The sequence below is a fragment of the Apium graveolens genome, chromosome 3 (genome assembly GCF_009905375.1).
Source record: "Apium graveolens cultivar Ventura chromosome 3, ASM990537v1, whole genome shotgun sequence".
Classification (NCBI taxonomy): domain Eukaryota; kingdom Viridiplantae; phylum Streptophyta; class Magnoliopsida; order Apiales; family Apiaceae; genus Apium; species Apium graveolens.
The window spans coordinates 166,969,349-166,987,021 of NC_133649.1; the positions used below are offsets into that span (position 1 = coordinate 166,969,349).

Below are 17,673 nucleotides of genomic sequence, written 5' to 3' on the forward strand. Positions count from 1 at the left end.
GAAAACGAGTTTTGGGATCCGCTCTAACTTTTAAAATCATTTTGAAGACTCGAAAACATTTTTAAGAATGTGTAATAACCCCAATTTTTGGGAAATTTTTTTTGAAACCCTTATGAATAGTGTTTTTGCTGATTGAGAAAATTTTTCATGCCACACTATGTAGGGGTTCTGATATGGATATTCTGAGGTTTTATTAGTACTCTATATGGTATATAAGTGTATGCAAAGATCGTCAGAATCCAATTCCGAACACTTTGATTTTTCCCGGAAATACACTAGATACGGAGAGAATTGAGTATAAGGTAACAGGATAAAAAGGATTTAAATTAAAGGATTATAATAGAGGATCATAAAAAGGAATATAATGTATTGAGAAAGGTTAAGGGAACCTAAGTAATAAGATCCCGGGTATGATCCCTCAAACGATAAACGAAAACGAAAGTTAAGCGAACCGTATAACAGATCAGTGGTCATAATGCAAACAATTAGAAGCTAATCAAAGAGATTAGAAGGGATGATGACATAGCAATGTGACATAAGCATGACATAAGGGGAAGGAGATGTGGTTGATTTAAAACCACACAAAGTCAAGGCTAGAAAAGTAATTAACCAAAAACAAGACAAAAGGCAACCAACCAAGCCAAAACATTTTATTTTCATCAAAAAACACAAAACCCCCCATTTTCTTCTTCAAGCTCTCGGCCTCTTTTCTTAAAAAATGAAAGTCCAAGCTCATCCACTTACTATTTAGCAAGGTAATTATCCTAGCTTCTCCTAGTTAAGTTACATACTTCCTATAAGTTTAAGCTTCTAATTCCAAGCCAATCTTTTTCTATAAATCAAGAAAGAAGATGGTGAATAGTACTTTCTTGAAATTAATTTTTGTGTTCTTGATTTCTTTGAAAGAACAAGCTTGTAGGAGGTTAGATTAAGGCTTCCATGGGCATTCCAAGGATCTTTCATGGATTAAAAGCTTCAAGGAAGGTATAACTCTTCATGATCTTAGCTTTAAGTTTTGTTGTTTAGATTTCCTAATGTTTAGATGAAGGGTTAGGGTAATGGGTGTGTAATCATGTTAAAGTTTGTTATGAGTATTTTAGTTGGTGAGAGGCATGATTATTGTGTGTTTAGAGATTGGTTGATTTTGTGATATTTTTGGAGTTGGAAATCTTGGTTAATTAGTCAATGAACTTAAGTAAAACTCTTAGTTTATAATTGAGAAATAAGTATGAATTGGTAACATTGATTTGATGGGGCTGTTGGAGTGTGTTTTGGATGGATGTTGGTTGTATGATTGATTTGGGGTTGAATTGTGGTTGGTTTTGAATGGTTTAAATTTGGGAAATCACGTAAACATAGCCGTCGTAACGTCCGATTTTCTTTAGACTGTTTTTGTGCATAACATTAGGACCCGAGAACCCCCTGCTAGATTTTGACCATTGCCATGTTTAGATAGCTCATGTTACGAGCTTCGTTTTGATATGTAGTTCGTTCGATTCCGATGCACGGTTCAGGAGAAACGACCGTTTCAAATAACAGCGTTTCGCGAACGAAACTTTTCCCCTCGCCTTACTTTGAAACAAAGGTTAAAGACCAAAAAGGGTTAATTAATGCATGAAACATTTATGGTAAGTGTGTTAGGCAGTTGGTAAGACACTCGCGAAGGAATCGCCTTAAAACTCGTAAAGGTTAAATTATTAAAAATGGTGGAGCCGAGGGTACCCGAGTGACTTAAGCGAGTCAGTAAGCGCAAAACAAGCGTTAGAGTCTAAGTTAGTTAAAGTATAGATTTACAAGTGACTTTGGTTTAATTCCAACTTACTTGTTGTTTATAGGTTACCAGACTCGTCCCGAGCCTTTTATCACCCCAAGTCGCTCATGCAAGTTTTCTACCCGTTATACTGTTGTTGTGATGTATATATGTATGTGCATTATCTTGCGATAGATGCATGTTGGTTAATCAGCAAATGTTGCAATATATTGAAGCATGCTGCTATGATATATATATATATATATATATGCATGCCTGTTTCGTATTCTTGCTATATATATCTGTTGATTCAGTTGATAATACCTATGCTAGAGGATAGCGGTAACTTGCATATACACTTAGTATAGGGACCCAAAAGGTGGAAATATTTTCTAAACCGGGAGTCGAGGATCCCAAGTAGATTTTGTATATATGTATATATATACATATATATTTATATATATATATGGTTATAGTTTTCAAAACTATTAATCGAATAAGGTTTATTCGATAACTTTATTTTGTTTAATGAATATTATTATGAATATTCATTCGAGGGCTTATGACTTCTTTATTTTATTAAATGAATATTATTTGAATATTCATTCGAGGGCTTATGACTCTTTATATTATTTATTGAATATTATTTCGAATATTATTCGAGGGCTTATGACTCTTTTATATTATTATTGGATATTACTTGGATATTCATTTGAGGATGTATGACTCCTTTATTTTATGAATGTTATTTATAATATTCATTCGAGGTATTATGACTCCGCTTATTACTGCAATATATTCTTTATTTTATTAAAGAATAAGGTGTCGATAATCAAACTTATTTTTGATTATTCAAATAAAGATATTACTTTCGTATAAGTATATCTTTGATTATTCGCTATTCATTTCGAGTATAAGTTTTCCAACTTCTACCTCCATTATTCTTTATGGGAATATTATTTAAATAATAATATTCAGATATTTCTTTCATATTGGGACTGATTTATTTCATAAATCAGCATTACTCCAAACATTCTTAAAAATGTTTTCGAGTCTTCAAAATGAATTTAAAAAGGGTAGAGCGGATCCCAAAACTTGTTTCCAAATTCAAGATCTTCCATTTTAAGGGGACTTGAATACTCGCTCAAAAAATCTAAGGGATCCGGCTCTGTGGCGTATTTTATATTCGCAACAAGGTTGCAGTTTTGGTAAATGAATTGATTACTTACCCAACGTTCGGGAAGTAAGTCCATCTATTGAGTCGGCATAAGCAACATGGGCTCAGTGGGCATCCATGATAGTGTAAGTGGCTCAGTGGGAGTCCATCAAATGCGTAAGTGGCTGAGTGGCAGTCCAGCATAAGGTCCTATTGCGACCAGGGTGATGACCAGTGGGGAATTCGTCCATCTACTAGTAGAAAAGGTTACTTATTGGTATCTTTGCCTGATCAGCAAGATATCAGGTTTATGCCAAAATTCTTTTCCTTTCCAAATTTATTGGATATTGCAATTCTGTTCATACTTTACATGACAGAGGTTTTCAGGAAATGTATAAAGAAGATGTATATGTGGATATATATATATATATATCAGAACTAAATGATGTATATCATATCTTCATTTCCTTTAATAATATTTCAAAGGTTGAATCTATTCAAATCCTGTCTTATAGTCTCATCTATGTGATGAACTTTTGAAACTAATTATAACTTGAACGGTGGTAGTTCAAGTAGTATTTGGGAAAGATATAAGTATATTGGGGTATCTTGTAACTTCATCTTTTAAACTTATATCTAATTAATAATTGTCTTATGGATGACAAAGATTTTCAGAAAAACATTGAGACAAGGTTAGATATATGAGATCACCTTGCAACGATATTTTTTATACAGTTATACACTGGGACTTTGTGTGTATTATGCATGGAAGAGGACTTCCAATATTTTGAAAAGTATATATGTATATATACTGAATATTTTGCGACTTCATCGCATTAAGATATCAAACTTGGTTCATTTCTTTTGACCAAGACTTTCATGAGTACTAAGAGAAGGCTCATATACTATTAATCATTATACATATTATTTTGGTGGGCTTGCTGATCACCCTTGCTTTCTTCTTTCATCACACAACAACAGATAGAAAGGATGAACAAGACCAAGCTCCCGATTCGCAAGCGATTAGGAGACGTTCCGCAGTTTTCTAGAAGCATTGATGCCGCCGTGGCTGAGGTAGGAACTACCAATAGGCTAGGCTTTCAACTTCTAATGTACCAGATTTATGTATATTTATGAATTGTAATAATGGCAAAGAAATGTAAATTTATTCAGAAAACCTTTTAAGGTGTATTGGCAGATAAATATGGAATAAAATGACTTGTGATTATTTTTTTGATGTTCATCTCTGAGACTATAACGTGTGGTGTGTGTTTATTGTGGGGTCACAGTACAGAGTAGTTGAGTAATTATTAAGATTGGGTGTTATTAAGGGAAATGGAACTCGTGACAACCCGGATCCCCGACCCCGGATCTGGGGGTGTTACAAAAGTGGTATCAGAGCTAAGCGTTATAAACCTCAGAGATGATGGGACGTTAAGATAATAAGTTCACTAAGATAATAAGAACTCTTGCCAAGTTCATAGTCGGGCTACCTAACGTAGTACTGATAGTTAAAACCCTAATGGGAACCCTTATAAATATCGTGATAGGAGCGTAGTTCGTTATCGTATATGGTAGCGGGACTCCGAACCCTGAGGTTGAGGAGCAACAACGCGATGATGTTTTATTACTAATTGGAGATCGGATTGTGGATCCGATAGAGTGTCCTAATGCAGGACTGGATGATGTTGATATTGAGGATGTAGCGGTTGAGGATGTTGTCCTAGAAGGGATAGTTGTTGAGGAGGATCCCATGGAGGATCCTGACAAGATTGGATAAAGGACCACTGATGAATTGATGACCATGGTTAGGTCGACTACCAGAGGTAGAATTGGTCGGTCACTATCGGAGGTTCGTTCAAGTTTGTAAAGATAGTAGCCCCCTTTAACGCGGCTTACTCGTAAGACCGAGAAGTTTGAATGGACAGAGAAATACGAGAACAACTTTCAAGAACTGAAGCAAAGATTGGTGACGACCCCTATGATGGCGTTGCCGGATGGAAAAGGAGATTTTGTGATGTGTAGTGACGCTTCGCATAAGGAATTAGGGTGCTTCTTATACAGCATAGCAAGGTAATCGCGTACGCGTCAAGATAATTAAGGGAATATAAAATTCGATATCCCCACCTATGAGCTTGGGCTCATGGCAATAGTTTTGCCCTAAAGATTGGAGGCACTACTTGTATGGAGAAAAGTGCGAGATTTACCTAAGCCATAAGTGCTCTAGTACATTTTCCCGTAGAAAGAGCTCAACATACGCCCGAGGAGGCGGTTAGAGCTAATCAAGAATTATAATTGGGAGATTCTGTATCATTCGGGAAAAGCCAATATGGTGGCTGATGCCCTTAGTAAAAAGGAGAGACTCAAGATGATAATGTCTTTTGGAGAGTTTATAAGAGATTTTGAGAAAATGGAAATAGAAGTGAAGGTAACCGGAGCCGGTACCGAAAAGATGTTTGAGATTACAATACAGTCCGAATTATCGGAAAAGAATGTATTATGACAGAAAAAGTGATGAATGAAGGCAGAGAGCCAACAAATAGATATGAGATTAATACCGAGAAAGATAATAAGGGAATAATGAGGTATTCCTACAGAATTTGGATTCCAAATGTTCAAGAGCTTAAAGATGAGATCTTAGATGAAAGTCATAGTTCAAGGAATAAGATTAAGGGCAAACCCTGAATGTGATAGTCAGGGAAGACGCCATCAAGATAGAAGGAACCCATAACATAATGAAGTGGAAAATGAGGATTTTAACGTATAAGATAACCCCAAGTATGGGAGAAGGATGAAGCATTTCATACTAAGGAAACGGAAAGTCGAGTAAGGAAAGGAGACCCTAGACGGTACTCCAATACGGAAATTCATGGACCTGTCTAAAAAGGACTTAGACTATTATCCCCAACCACCACCCTGAGGAAACAATGCGGTGAGAAATTCTTTCAGGACCTTTAAATCGCTAAGCTCTCCGAGTTCTAAGGTACAAGCTGACCCAGTCGAGGCAAGAGCCTGGCTAAAGGAAATATAGGAATCATTTGAAATTCTAAATGATTGACGAACCACAAAAGACTGTTTTTGTCACTTACCCTCCTAAGAGAGAGACCACCCGCTGGTGAAAGACCAAGAAAGGCACGGAGCCAGAGGTTAGAATAAACTGATTTAAGTTCAGTCAATTGTTTTCGGGAAAGTAATCCCCAAAGATAAGGAGATAGTGTAAAAGCTTTGGAGCTAGAACAAAAGTGGATGAGTATGATGAATTATGAATCTAAGTTGTAAAAGTTATCAAGATTCGTTCTGAGGACACGAATCCAGAATGACGGGATGTTTGGAATCAATACTTATGTTGTGTTAGTTCATGAAATAATGATAAGAGAAAGGAAAATAAAAAGAAACTGAAGTGGAAAGGATTAAGGTAATAACAAACTTTAAGAATCAGTGGAAATGTTTTTCAGAAGTATATAGACAATGATTCTGGTATTAATAAATGGTATCTTGATATGCCCTGTATCTAGGGAATACAGGAGGAACGATTCAAGGAAAACCTTAGAGGTTTTACAAGGAGAAAGGTAATATTCAAAATTCTCAAGAATAGAAATGTTGATAAAGGAAATGTGTCGTAATTATAATGATGCCAAGTGGGGCATGTGTTACACCACGAGAAAGTATGGATCGAACCAGTAATGGTCGAAATTGTTCAGGGCAATTAGGACTTAAGATAAAAGATGTTCTAAGTATGATTGAGAGTCAGTCTTGACAGTGATTAACCTCTAAAGACTGAGGCAATAACTTATGGAAAAATGGTGATATTTTTTTTTATTATTTACTCATCAGATATTAAAGAAAAGCATTTTCACATAAGCTGTGATTGAAATAAGGTAGAAAATTTATTTGGAGGTGGTTAAAATGACATTGACTGTAAGGAAATTTTACTATCAGGAAAGGCCAAAGAGCTGGCCGACACTTTAAAGGTAAGTGGATAATTATAGGCGTGTGTGCCAAAAGAATACAGTGATGATGGTTAAAACTGTGAAGGTTGTATTATGGTTTGGAAGATTGACATTCCTTCTGATGACTGTGCAATACCCAACCATAATAGTAGTTGGTAAAGGTATAATTCGTGTAATCGCCATGAACGGGCTATCTATCTTAGAAGGTCCTATCTTGAGATAAGCCAGGACCATGTTTCAAAAAGGACTAGACGAACCTTTGAGTAAGTCTTCTATTTAAGGCATATGATTTAGAATGGTATTAACCTGCTATATTTGCTTTGATTGAAACTCTTCTGCAATTTTATCTGCTTCATGTCATGTATGTATGTCAGGATCAGGAGTGTTCTTCATGAATCATGAATGGTGATTATGTTACCTCCTTAGAAGGATTTGATACGAGATGTATGGACTCTGTATGGTTAGCTATTAAGACTTCAGGGAAAATGAATGACTACAGTGGGTCAGTGGTGGACCATAGTAAGGCAGCAATGATTCTGCGAGTATTGAGCTGATTACAACCGTGAGAGTTGTATTGGAATGGGTGTTGAGATTGAGTACCACTAATCGGGTCGTGGTAGTGTATAAGTTATTATTGATAGACTAATTAAGTAGAGTATCTACCTATTGTATATTTATTCTTTCTTATCAATAGAGAGTCGTATTATTATACGAGGAGGGTTGCGGTACAAGCATAGAACTCTAGTAACGATGATGTCTAGAATGAGATCCCAGGTTCGATTTTCGAAATCGAGGGAGTTTCAAAGGTGATTGTGTATAAGCTCGAGGAAGAGCATGGGTCCATAGAATGATGGACGGAATAGCAAATATTTAGGCGTGTGAAATACGATGCTATAATACTTGATGTTGATATAAATACTCATATGTTTCGTTCTCCTATGACAAACCTCTATAGTTCAGAGGTAGGTTCCAAGCCAGATATTTTGTGGCAGTATATTTTTTTTTCATATATACAATTCTCTTCAATTCGTTCTTTTCTCTTCTTTTTATTTCGTGTAAGCTGAGAAGAACGACCCTTCCAGAAAGGGGAGGTATTGCCGAATGACTATCTATCTGTGTGATAGAAGCCTAGTAGGATACCATCTATTGTTTAATTGCTTGTCAAGTACTAAAGGCTGGCCACCTTCTGTACTAACTATGCGATATAACAAGTGTTCATGATCATAGTGATCTCTCAATAAATTCTTTTACTTCTATATGAAGGATTAAGCTTTCAAAAATAGAAACAGCTGAAAAAGGAGTAATAAAGTTGTGGTAGTATTCGGAATGGAAACACATTCGTTATACTAAGGTTGGCATGGTTATTAAAAGGTTATAGAACGCTAACGAGCAAAAGTATAACCAGTATAATATTAGGAACGGAAGGTAATAGCGATTACGAACTGGAAAAGAATGGGTATTGAGAAGCAAAAGCTCTAATGCTAAAAGCTATAATGAGAGTCTGTGCAATAGACTTGAAAGAATTTGGAATGATCACTTAACGCGGATTAAGTTATATCACGACAATAGATCATATGTCAGTATTGAGATATCGCCTTATGAGATCCTAGAGGAAAGACAATGTCGATCTCCCTTATGATTAGGATGAAGTTGTAGAGCGCAAGATGCTCGGACCCGCAGTAGTCCAAAGGACCAAGGATATGATAAATCTAATCAGAGGATGGCTGGTAGTAGCCCAAGATGGGAACACGAAGTATGTTGATTTAACACGAAAGGACAAGGAATGGGAAATAGGGGACCTAGTAATGTTATAGGTATCCCTTGGAAAAAGGATTGATGAGGTTCGGAAAGAAAGGAAAGCTAAGTCCACGAATTGTTGGACCCTGGGATATACTAAGACGTATTGGGAAGTTAGCATATAAGTTAGCCCTAACCCCGAACATGTAGCAAGTTCATAGCGTGTTCCACGTATCAATGTTAAGGAAGTATAATTCGGATGCCAGATAAATAGGAGCATATGAGCGCATAGACATGCAACCAGACGTAACCTATATGGAGCAACTAGGAAGGGTATAGATTAAGAAGGAACGAGTGCTTAGGAGAAGGGTTATCAAACTAGTAAGAGTTTGATGGTAGAACCACAATGTTGGAAAATTGACTTGAGAGTCAGAAAGTGTAATACTAAGAAAGTATCCCTATTCATTTCTATCTGATTCCGGGATGGAATCCTTTTAAGGAGGGGAGACTGTAATAACCCCAATTTTTGGGAATTTTTTTTTGAAACCCTTATGAATAGTGTTTTTTCTGATTGAGAAAATTTTTCATGCCACACTATGTAGGGGTTCTGATATGGATATTCTGAGGTTTTATTAGTACTCTATATGGTATATAAGTGTATGCAAAGATCGTCAGAATCCAATTCCGAACACTTTGATTTTTCTCGGAAATACACTAGATACGGAGAGAATTGAGTATAAGGTAACAGGATAAAAAGGATTTAAATTAAAGGATTATAATAGAGGATCATAAAAAGGAATATAATGTATTGAGAAAGGTTAAGGGAACCTAAGTAATAAGATCCCGGGTATGATCCCTCAAACGATAAACGAAAACGAAAGTTAAGCGAACCGTATAACAGATCAGCGGTCATTAGGCAAACAATTAGAAGCTAATCAAAGAGATTAGAAGGGATGATGACATAGCAATGTGACATAAGCATGACATAAGGGGAAGGAGTTGTGGTTGATTTAAAACCACACAAAGTCAAGGCTAGAAAAGTAATTAACCAAAAACAAGACAAAAGGCAACCAACCAAGCCAAAACATTTCATTTTCATCAAAAAACACAAAACCCCCATTTTCTTCTTCAAGCTCTCGGCCTCTTTTCTTAAAAAATGAAAGTCCAAGCTCCTCCACTTACTATTTAGCAAGGTAATTATCCTAGCTTCTCCTAGTTAAGTTACATACTTCCTATAAGTTTAACCTTCTAATTCCAAGCCAATCTTTTTCTATAAATCAAGAAAGAAGATGGTGAATAGTAATTTCTTGAAATTAATTTTTGTGTTCTTGATTTCTTTGAAAGAACAAGCTTGTAGGAGGTTAGATTAAGGCTTCCATGGGCATTCCAAGGATCTTTCATGGATTAAAAGCTTCAAGGAAGGTATAACTCTTCATGATCTTAACTTTAAGTTTTGTTGTTTAGATTTCCTAATGTTTAGATGAAGGGTTAGGGTAATGGGTGTGTAATCATGTTAAAGCTTGTTATGAGTATTTTAGTTGGTGAGAGGCATGATTATTGTGTGTTTAGAGATTGGTTGATTTTGTGATATTTTTGGAGTTGGAAATCTTGGTTAATTAGTCAATGAACTTAAGTAAAACTCTTAGTTCATAATTGAGAAATAAGTATGAATTGGTAACATTGATTTGATGGGGCTGTTGGAGTGTATTTTGGATGGATGTTGGTTGTATGATTGATTTGGGGTTGAATTGTGGTTGGTTTTGAATGGTTTAAATTTGGGAAATCACGTAAACATAGCTGTCGTAACGTCCGATTTTCTTTAGACTGTTTTTGTGCATAACATTAGGACCCGAGAACCCCCTGCTAGATTTTGACCATTGCCATTTTTAGATAGCTCATGTTACGAGCTTCGTTTTGATATGTAGTTCGTTCGATTCCGATGCACGGTTTAGGAGAAACGACCGTTTCAAATAACGGCATTTCGCGAATGAAACTTTTCCCCTCGCCTTACTTTGAAACAAAGGTTAAAGACCAAAAAGGGTTAATTAATGCATGAAACATTTATGGTAAGTGTGTTAGGCAGTTGGTAAGACACTCGCGAAGGAATCGCCTTAAAACTCGTAAAGGTTAAATTATTAAAAATGGTGGAGCCGAGGGTACCCGAGTGACTTAAGCGAGTCAGTAAGCGCAAAACAAGCGTTAGAGTCTAAGTTAGTTAAAGTATAGATTTACAAGTGACTTTGGTTTAATTCCAACTTACTTGTTGTTTATAGGTTACCAGACTCGTCCCGAGCCTTTTATCACCCCAAGTCGCTCTTGCAAGTTTTCTACCCGTTATACTGTTGTTGTGATGTATATATGTATTTGCATTATCTTGCGATAGATGCATGTTGGTTAATCAGCAAATGTTGCAATATATTGAAGCATGCTGCTATGATATATATATATATATATATGCATGCCTGTTTCATATTCTTTCTATATATATCTGTTGATTCAGTTGATAATACCTATGCTAGAGGATAGCGGTAACTTGCATATACCCTTAGTATAGGGACCCAAAAGGTGGAAATATTTTCTAAACCGGGAGTCGAGGATCCCAAGTAGATTTTGTATATATGTATATATATACATATATATTTATATATATATATGGTTATAGTTTTCAAAACTATTAATCGAATAAGGTTTATTCGATAACTTTATTTTATTTAATGAATATTATTATGAATATTCATTCGAGGGCTTATGACTTCTTTATTTTATTAAATGAATATTATTTGAATATTCATTCGAGGGCTTATGACTCTTTATATTATTTATTGAATATTATTTTGAATATTATTCGAGGGCTTATGACTCTTTTATATTATTATTGGATATTACTTGGATATTCATTTGAGGATGTATGACTCCTTTATTTTATGAATGTTATTTATAATATTCATTCGAGGTATTATGACTCCGCTTATTACTGCAATATATTCTTTATTTTATTAAAGAATAAGGTGTCGATAATCAAACTTATTTTTGATTATTCAAATAAAAATATTACTTTCGTATAAGTATATCTTTGATTATTCACTATTCATTTCGAGTATAAGTTTTCCAACTTCTACCTCCATTATTCTTTATGGGAATATTATTTAAATAATAATATTCAGATATTTCTTTCATATTGGGACTGATTTATTTCATAAATCAGCATTACTCCAAACATTCTTAAAAATGTTTTCGAGTCTTCAAAATGAATTTAAAAAGGGTAGAGCGGATCCCAAAACTTGTTTCCAAATTCAAGATCTTCCATTTTAAGGGGACTTGAATACTCGCTCAAAAAATCTAAGGGATCCGGCTCTGTGGTGTATTTTATATTCGCAACAAGGTTGCAGTTTTGGTAAATGAATTGATTACTTACCCAACGTTCGGGAAGTAAGTCCATCTATTGAGTCGGCATAAGCAACATGGGCTCAGTGGGCGTCCATGATAGTGTAAGTGGCTCAGTGGGAGTCCATCAAATGCGTAAGTGGCTGAGTGGCAGTCCAGCATAAGGTCCTATTGCGACCAGGGTGATGACCAGTGGGGAATTCGTCCATCTACTAGTAGAAAAGGTTACTTATTGGTATCTTTGCCTGATCAGCAAGATATCAGGTTTATGCCAAAATTCTTTTCCTTTTCAAATTTATTGGATATTGCAATTCTGTTCATACTTTACATGACAGAGATTTTCAGGAAATGTATAAAGAAGATATATATGTGGATATATATATATCAGAACTAAATGATGTATATCATATCTTCATTTCCTTTAATAATATTTCAAAGGTTGAATCTATTCAAATCCTGTCTTATAGTCTCATCTATGTGATGAACTTTTGAAACTAATTATAACTTGAACGGTGGTAGTTCAAGTAGTATTTGGGAAAGATATAAGTATATTGGGGTATCTTGTAACTTCATCTTTTAAACTTATATCTAATTAATAATTGTCTTATGGATGACAAAGATTTTCAGAAAAACGTTGAGACAAGGTTAGATATATGAGATCACCTTGCAACGATATTTTTTTATACAGTTATACACTGGGACTTTGCGTGTATTATGCATGGAAGAGGACTTCCAATATTTTGAAAAGTATATATGTATATATACTGAATATTTTGCGACTTCATCGCATTAAGATATCAAACTTGGTTCATTTCTTTTGACCAAGACTTTCATGAGTACTAAGAGAAGGCTCATATACTATTAATCATTATACATATTATTTTGGTGGGCTTGCTGATCACCCTTGCTTTTTTTTTTCATCACACAAAAACAGATAGAAAGGATGAACAGGACCAAGCTCCCGATTCGCAAGCGATTAAGAGACGTTCCGCAGTTTTCTAGAAGCATTGATGCCGCCGTAGCTGAGGTAGGAACTACCAATAGGCTAGGCTTTCAACTTCTAATGTACCAGATTTATGTATATTTATGAATTGTAATAATGGCAAAGAAATGTAAATTTATTCAGAAAACTTTTTAAGGTGTATTGGCAGATAAATGTGGAATAAAATGACTTGTGGTTATTTTTTTGATGTTCATCTCTGAGACTATATCGTGTGGTGTGTGTTTATTGTGGGGTCACAATATAGGGTAGTTGAGTAATTATTAAGATTGGGTGTTATTAAGGGAAATGGAACTCGTGACAACCCGGATCCCCGACCCCGGATCTGGGGGTGTTACAGAATGTTTGGAGTAACGCTGATTTAATGAAATAAATCAGTCCCGATATATTAGAAAATATCTGAATATTATTATTTAAATAATATTCCCATAAGGATAATCTTTATAAAAATAATTGAAGTAGAAGTTTTAAAACTTATACTTGAAATGAATAATAAATAACCAAAGATATACTTATACGAAAGTACGATCTTTATTTGAATAATCGAAAATAAGTTTGATTATCGAAACATTATTCTTTAATAAAATAAAGAATATTATTTAATAAAATAAGCGGAGTCATAAGTCCTCGAATGAATATTCAAAATAATATTCATTTAATAAAATAAGCGGAGTCATAAGTCCTCGAATAAATATTAAAATAATATTCATTTAATAAAATAAGCGGAGTCATAAGTCCTCGAATGAATATTCAAAATAATATTCATTAAATAAAATTAAGTTATCGAATAAACCTTATTCGATTAATAGTTTTGAAAACTATATCTATATATATATAAATATATATATATATTATACTCGGGAACATCGACTCCCGGTTTAGAAAATATTCACCTTTGGGTCCCCTATACTAAGGGTATACGCAACTACTGCTTATCTCTAGCATAGGTATTATGCAACGTATAAGCATTTGAATCAACAATTAGATATCAAGATTACGAAACAGGCATGCATATATACCATATCAGCATACTCCAATATATCGCAAAATTTCCTAATAACAATCATGCACTTATCACAAGATAATGCATATGCATATATTCATCACAACAACAGTATAACGGGTAGAAAACTTGCCTGAGTATTCCCGGATAGACTTAAGCTTAGAGTGGGTCCGATAACCTATGAACAATAACATAAGTCGGAATTAAACCCCGGTCGCTTAAGAAACTAGACTTTAACCAATTGAACCCTAACGTTCGCTTATGATCATTTCTACGCTTAACAAATCACATTAGTCGTTCGAGTACCCTCGGCTCTACCATTTTTAATAAATTAACCATTAAGAATTTTAAGGCAATTCCTTCGTGAGTACCCTACCAACTGCCTAATCCACCTTACATAATTATTTCATACTCCAATTAGTCATTTAAGGGCCTTAACCAAGGTTTTAAAGTAAGGCGAGGGGTAAGGGTTCGGTCGCGAAACGCCGTTACTTAAAACGGTCGTTTCTCCTAAACCGTACATCGGATTGAAGCGAACCACATATCAAAACGAAGCTCGTAACATGAAATATCTGAACATAGCAATGGTCAAAACCTAACAGTGAGTTAACGGGTCCTGATGTTAAGAACAAAAGAAGTCTAAGGTAAATCGGGCATTACGACGACTATGTTTACGCGATTACCAAATTTGTACAACTCCAAATCAATCCACAATCCACCACAAATCAACCCATAACCACCAATACAACCAAACTCCATCCATACTTCATTACAACAGTCCCAACATCTCAAGATTTATCAATTTATACTACCCCTAAACATGAACTAAAGCTATACTTAAGTTCATTAACCAATAATCAAGATTTACAACTCCAAACTCATTATAAATCCAACCCAACTCTAAATATACATGAATCATACTTCCCAAGAACTAAACCAAGCATAAAAACTCTAAATATACAAAAGTAGGGCTAGGGTATGATATTATACCTTCCTTGGTGAGGAAAAGTAACTAAGGAGCTTGGAATCACCCTTGAAAGTCCTTACCAAAGATTAATCTACTCAAAAACACAAGATTAAAATTTCAAGTTCTTGAAAAACACTATTCACTCTCTTCTTCCATGAATTTTAGGAAGAGATTGTGAAGGAATTTGAAGCTTAGACTTATAGGATATCTATATCTTTGTACAAGGAACCTTAGATAATTACCTCACTAATTAACAAAGCTTGGAACTTGGATTTGAGTTTTTTCTTCCTTTGAAATGGATAAAGGCCGAGAGCTTCTTGTTGGAAATGAAGGTCTTCCCAAGATTATGGGAATCTTCTTATCTTCCTCAAAATCCAGAATAACAAAATCTGCCGGAAAGAAGAGCTTATCCACCTTGACGAGCACATCCTCCACTATGCCCCTTGGGTAAGTAATGGAACGATCAGCCAATTGTAGAGACATGTATGTGGGTTTTGGATCAGGCAGATCCAGCTTTTTAAAGATCGACAACGACATCAGATTAATGCTTGCTCCCAAATCACAAAGGCACTTGTCAAAAGTCAAATTGCCAATGGTGCAAGGAATGGTGAAGCTACCTGGATCTTTCAGTTTTGGTGGTAACTTTTGGTGCAGAACAGCGCTGCATTCTTTCGTGAGAGCAACGGTCTCAAGGTCATCCAGTTTCACCTTTCTTGAAAGAATACTCTTCATAAACTTCGCATAACTAGGCATTTGCTCTAGAGCCTCAGCGAAAGGTATATTGATGTGAAGTTTCTTGAACACCTCCAGAAACTTACCGAACTGTCTATCCAGCTTTTGTTGCTGCAATCTCTTAGGAAAAGGTGGTGGAGGATAGAGCTGTTTCTCCCCTATATTAGCCTCAGGCAGAGTGTGTTCAACAGTAGTCTTCCTTGGTTCCTCCGCTTTCTCCTTTTGCTTAGCTTCTTCATCTCTAATTTCAGCTTCTCCTTCTTTTGCCTTTTCAGCATCAGCAACTTTTCCAGACCTTAAGGTAATAGCCTTGACTTGCTCTTTAGCTTTCTTCCTGCCTGGTACTTCCGTGTCACTGGGAAGAGTGCCAGGTTGACGATTGAGCACTACATTGGCTAATTGACCGATTTGATTTTCCAAGGTCTTGATAGAAACCGCCTGACTCTTGTATAACAGCTTAAGTTCCTCAAAATCAGCACTAGTAGGTGCAGCTGTACTTCCCTGTTGAGGATATGATTGCCTTGTAGCATATTGCTGTGGTTGCTGGAATCCAGGTGGGTTAAACTGTTTACTCAGTCCTTGCTGACATGGTGGCTGAATAGCATTCTGATTATTCCCCCAGCTAAAATTTGGATGATTTCTGTTATTAGGATGATAGGTCGCTGGCACAGGCTGCTGTTGTCGCTGATAATTATTCACATACTGAACAGATTCGTTGACAAGAGAACACTGATCCGTAGCATGAGAACCTGCACAAAGCTCACAAACCATAGCTATTTGATTAACTCCATATGTAGCCAGAGAATCAACCTTCATTGATAGCGCTTGAAGCTGGGCTGCAATAGCGGTGGCTGCATCAACTTCCAGAATACCTGCTACCTTACCTGACGTCATCCTCTGAGTTGGGTTTTGATGCTCATTTGCAGCCATAGTCTCTATAAGATTATACGCCTCAGTATAGCTTTTAGCCCATAAGGCGCATCCAGCTGCTGCATCGAGCATGGGCCGAGATTGGGCCCCCAAACCATTATAGAAACCAGTGATCACCATCCAATCAGGCATTCCATGATGTGGACATTTTCTCAACATTTCCTTGTAGCGTTCCCAAGCCTCGCACATAGATTCTGTAGGTTGCTGCGCAAACTGAGTAAGAGCACTCCTCATAGCAGCAGTCTTTTCCATTAGATAAAACTTCACCAGAAACTTTTGCGCAAGATCTTGCCACGTAGTAATGGACCCAGCTGGTTCAGAATGTAACCAGTCTTTAGCCTTGTCCCTTAGTGAGAATGGGAAAAGCCTCAACTTGATAGCCTCATCAGTCACGCCATTATACTTAAAAGTGCTGCAGATCTCGACAAAATTCCTTATGTGCATGTTGGGGTCTTCAGTCGCCGCTCCTCCAAAAGAAACAGAATTCTGCACCATCTGAATAGTGTCCGGCTTGATTTCAAAGGTGTTAGCTTGAATAGTCGGATGAAGAATGCTTGACTGAATGTCATCAATTTTTGGCCGAGAAAAATCCATAAGAGCTGGATCAGCTTGAACAATACGATCACCCATGTTTACTGGTTCTTTCCGCTCAGTTCCTGAATCCGAATCTTCAAAATCTAACTTCTCCGGAATATCAAGAACTTCGTCTGTCTCCTCAGCTGTATCTAAAGTCCTCTTGCGAGTACGAGAACGAGTTTGCATAAACGCTTGCTAAAGTACCTGAAACACAACCGGAAACAATAAGTAACTACTACGTCCTAATCACTGAGTCCTAATGACCAATGATGGTGAGTACATAAACTAAACAAATACGCCGAGTCCCCGGCAGCGGCGCCAAAAACTTGTTAGGATGAAAACACACGCTAATATTCACGCAAGTATACGCGTTCGCAAGTAATATAGAATACTTTCTAGTTCGTTCCCACAGAGACTCAGACTAATTTATTGTCTAATTAAACTCACTCACCAATGTATGATTACTTCTCAATGTTAAGACACTAACA

At 36.0% G+C, this 17,673-nt stretch overlaps 1 non-coding gene across 1 annotated transcript; it reads left to right on the forward strand.

Annotated features, from left to right (window-relative positions):
• Positions 1–16,739: 16,739 nt before the first annotated feature.
• On the forward strand, positions 16,740–16,846 carry LOC141715687 (small nucleolar RNA R71). Its single transcript, XR_012572439.1, has one exon. It is a non-coding gene; the product is annotated as a small nucleolar RNA R71 (small nucleolar RNA).
• Positions 16,847–17,673: the final 827 nt, after the last annotated feature.